The following is a 4,789-nucleotide window of genomic DNA, read 5'->3' as shown; positions in this document are numbered from 1 at the left end:
TGTCTGCATTGGTTTTGATACGACATGGGGTAAACCCCTTTGCTAATTTAAAACCAGCAACACAGAAAAGATTCATCCCATGCAGTAATCTGTGAAAATGTGACAGGTCAAGAACTAGTTAAAGTAAAGATTAACGGTTTTATTTATTAAAGTATAACAGAGTGATTAACTAACAAGTATTTACAACTCCTTCCTCTAACCTATCTTCGATAATACTAGTCTGATAGAACTCATGATTAAGATTTAAAAACAAAACTGTTTATCTCAAGACCAGGCAGCTTTTGGTACTTTTCTGTATTCGGGTTGTCTTTTGTTCTTCTTGGGGATTGTGCTTCACAGGTCACTGATCGATAAAGGTACCTTTAAGAGAGACAATTTTCAGGCAGGCTTTTTACATGCTGGTGGCTTGGCAATTCTCCTCCCAACTGTTCAATTTTCCTCTGTCTTATACCTCCAGAGCTTCAGATGTGTCATTGACACATTGTCAATATACATAATTCAAACTGGATTGGAATTTGAGATTTTCGGGATATAATTTCAACCGATTGGTTGAATTCAAATGTTTTTGTCTCCAGGCAAACAGCTACTTGGGTTGTTTGACTAAATGTTACTTTGGTTTTTTTTTCGGAACACTTGGTGATTTCCGGTAGTTCTACTGGCTGATAACTTTCTAAAAGGTATAGTACACCCACATCTTCATTACAGTTCCCTCTTGGTGCCCTAGTTTCCTTTCGCAGTCCAAACATGTGCAAGTTAGCTGGATCAGCCATTATAAATTGCCCTGCAATATTCAGCAATGTTCAGACTAGGTGGGTTAACTATGGTAAAAATGTGGTTACGGGGGTAGGTGGGGTCTTTCTCTGGGTGCGATGCGCTTTGGCGAGTTGTTGCAGGCTGATGGGCCGAATGACCTCTATCTGCACTGGAGAAATTCTACGTACTGTAAATGAAAGTAAGTCTTTTTATACCACTGTCAGTCTCTGACACCCTTAAGCAGTTTGGGTAATTTCCACAGTTTATCCGATGGTAAGCTTATGATTGTAAGGTATTTTCTAGATTGGTCAGTCTCCGGTCTGAATGTGTACTTTGAATTTATTGTTCACATGTTCATAACAAGACCAGTATGAGAGTTTTCCATTCTGTGTCCAATAATCTCTGGGTATCTGTTTAAATGTGTACCGTTTCATGTCAATATTTGATTTCCCTTTGGACCGTTTGAAAAAAAAAGTATGTATTCAGTCATTTTGTCTGAGATGTATTCTGTTTTCTCCTTGTGGAAACACATTAAATTGCAATATTTGTTTCAATCTGGCACTTGGCCTGCTATTTAATTCCTCCAGTTTGGACAAAAAGAATTGATACATGAATTACATACAGTCAGAGAGTCAGACAGCATGTTTAAGCCATGGTGAGATAACTGGATGAATAATTAGTTTGGATTTTTACTTACTTTTTTCCCCTCTTAAGTGGAATACATTGTGAACATGCAATAGGTTCAGTATTTTCTAACAAACAAGTAGAGAGTACTTTTTGACCAAGTTGATAACATGCATTTAAAATCTATAGGAAGTTCACTTGTACACTGGGGCTGACACACTCTCACACTGTTCTGGATAACTTGGTTAATAAAATGCTAATTCTCCCAACTGAGACCTCTTTGAGTTCATGTCTTTTCTATTTTTTCCCCTATTGATCTGACAGTATTTCTGTACTTTGCAAGTTATTCTGTACCCACTGTGTATTGGCACCATCTCACTTTGTTCTGTCCAGAAATTATCATTTTCCTTCAAGTCCTTCATTACACCAACAGTCTGGAACTGTTTGTTCTTCTGTGAGTGCAGAACTCATTTTGTTTCTTCCATTCACTGGTAAGATTTTGTTCTTGGGAAGTACTTTGTACCTGTCAGGCTGTGCTACTCAATGGGACTGGAGATACAGCTTATTGTCCTTCAAAACTCTGCTCAGATGTGACAGACTGTGAAAAGATTAGAGCAATATTGACATGTGAAAAACTTGAAAACTAAAATTTAATGTTGACGACATGTGCTGTTGTGTACATGCATTGATTTTTAGATTAGATTAGATTTCCTACAGTGGGGAAACAGGCCCTTCAGCCCAACAGGTCCACACCGACCCTCCGAAGAGTAACCCACCCAAACATCTTTTCCCTCTGAACAATGCACCTAATTAACAACTTAAGCAAGGCCAATTCACCTGACCTGCACATCTTTGGACTGTGGGAGGAAACCGGAGCACCCGGAGGAAACCCACACAGACACAGGGTGAATGTGCAAACTCCACACAGTCACCCAAAGTTTCATTCGAACCCGGGACTCTGATGCTGTGAGGCAACAGTGCTAACCACTGAGCCACTGTGCCAAAAGATTTTTGAAAGGAACAGTTGTAATGATACAGGAAGGATTCCCACACTCGATTAATCCTGCTTCAATCTTCCTGCATTGTGTTACTGAGCAGTTTAAATGTTTGCTGTTAAGTGGACAGCCAGTTAGCAAAGGAGAGAGTTTTAAGTTCATGTTTCCTGAAGTGAATGGGAAAGATCTTATTTTCTTTGACTGTATCTGTAGGATTCACAGACAAGTGAAACCAGAACACAATGTCACAGAAAGGATCTTTGCTGTTCTTCAGAGTCAAGGACTTTTGCAACTCCGATAGTGCGGAGTCTAACTGGGAGTAGTGATATCAAGCTGTGGCCTTTAGAGAGTCACACAGTTTTACAGCACAGAAACAGATCCTTTGGTCCAAGCTGTTTTTGCTGACCAGAGATCCTGATCTGACCTAGTCCCATTTAAATTAAGATCTCACGACACCAGGTTATAGTACAACAGGTTTATGTGGGAGCACTACCTTTTAGAGCTATGACGGAGCAGTGCACTGAAAGCTAGTGCTTTCAAATAAACCTGTTGTCTGAGAAACTGGTGTTGTGTGATCTGTAACATTGTCCACCCCAGTGCAATGCTGGCACCTGAACACCATGGCTAGTCCCATTCGCCAGCACTTGGTGCAAATCCCTCTCAACTGTTCCTATTCTTGTACATATCCAGGTGCCTATAAAATGTTGTAATTGTACCCACCACCTCCACTTCCTCTGGTAGCTCATTCCACACAAGCACCACCCTCTATGTGATAAAGTAACCCCTCAGGTCCTTTTTAAATCCTTTCTCCACAATTAAAACCTGTGCCCTCTATTTTTGCACGCATCCATACTCGGAAAAAGACCTTGGCTATCACCCTATCATGCCCCTCATGATTTTCACAACCTGTACAAAGGTCACACCTCATTCTCCGACTGTCCAGGGAACAAAGCAACAGCCTGTTCAGCCTTTCGCTATAACTCAAAACCCCCAGTCCTGGTAATGAAGCATACTGATGAGAGTACAGCAGATGACTTGATTTACATGCATTTCAGTCAGGCCATTGTCGGGGCATAACCCCCGACCAGGGATGAAAGACTCAGCAGGCAGGCAGTATTCAGGCAAGTGGTGGGTGTTTATTCAACCAGATACCGGTTAGTGCAGGTAGACGGCCTCTGAGAGGACAAAAGATAGTCCTCCGAGACTGACCTCAGAACAGAGGTTTATGACACACTCTGATTTTACAATAAAAAGCAATATTTTTAATAAACTTTCTGATAACAATCACATACAACTTTATTATGATGTTCCTCTCTCCTACTTTGCATATCCTATTCAATGAGATACCTAATCAATGATGGGCATTTCTATGGACTGCCCAAGGATCCCCTGACCTCTCAGAGTTTAGCGGAAATTGTAATCGCTTGGCCTTGTGATCTTTCTATGCATCCTATTCATTTTCATTCCAAAGTTATGTGCGATACACGTTCAGGTTTCTCTCAGGCTAGCTTGTCCCGCAGGACAGTTAAATGTTGTTATACATTGTATTCCATTTTATCAAGTTCAATTGCTCCTCTGATATAATTAGGACAGTGGGCAATATATGAAGAAAAAACAAAGGACAGCTTATTTTGACTTACTTGCCATAGACTTGTAATTTTAATTTTTATTATAAAAAGTTAGTTACAAAGTGTGAAGTAATTTATTTGCCCCAACTGTTGCGTTACCTAAAGGTAACTAACCTTCACTTCCAGGTTTAAATGCTTCTTTTCCTCTTTATACTTTGGTATTATGCACCTATTTTTTATACTGAAAACTACTGTGACGATGCTAAGACTCTTAACGAGAATTTTTTGTAATATTCAAACTTACTTAAGGAAACGGAGTACTAGAAGATAACTTTAGCTGTTGCACCCTCAGCTGTTTTAGAGCATTAATGGGCTGTAACTAGCACCTGGTGATTGTTCAGTAACTGGGACCTTTCATTTAATGTGGCTGGAGTTACTCATTTACCGGACCTTCGGTCTGCTTGTCAGAACTGTTTCAAATTGGAACAGGCTGGGTCCTTGGAATGGCTTGTTCAATGGTATCATTTTACCTTATTGTGTGAGTGGGCTGTAAAGCTTAGATTCTGCCTGCCATTCTGTTTCACAACCTGCTGTTTAATTCTATTTTACACTTACACACCAGTTTGTGTTAACAGGCATGGGCTACTCTATTTTGGCCTGGTACAGGCCACCCCGACAGCCTTTGACAAAGTCCCATATAAAAGACTGGTCCAAGATTGGCTCTTGGAGTCTTAAGCAAACTGGATCTGAAATGAGCTTGCAGACAGGATGCAAACTATGATGGTGGAGGGTTGTGTTTGTGATTGGAAGCCTGTGACTAGTGGTGTATCACAGGGATCAGTGCTGGGA

Source organism: Chiloscyllium plagiosum, unplaced genomic scaffold (assembly GCF_004010195.1).
Source record: "Chiloscyllium plagiosum isolate BGI_BamShark_2017 unplaced genomic scaffold, ASM401019v2 scaf_2208, whole genome shotgun sequence".
Taxonomy (NCBI): domain Eukaryota; kingdom Metazoa; phylum Chordata; class Chondrichthyes; order Orectolobiformes; family Hemiscylliidae; genus Chiloscyllium; species Chiloscyllium plagiosum.
This window is presented reverse-complemented; position numbering follows the sequence as displayed.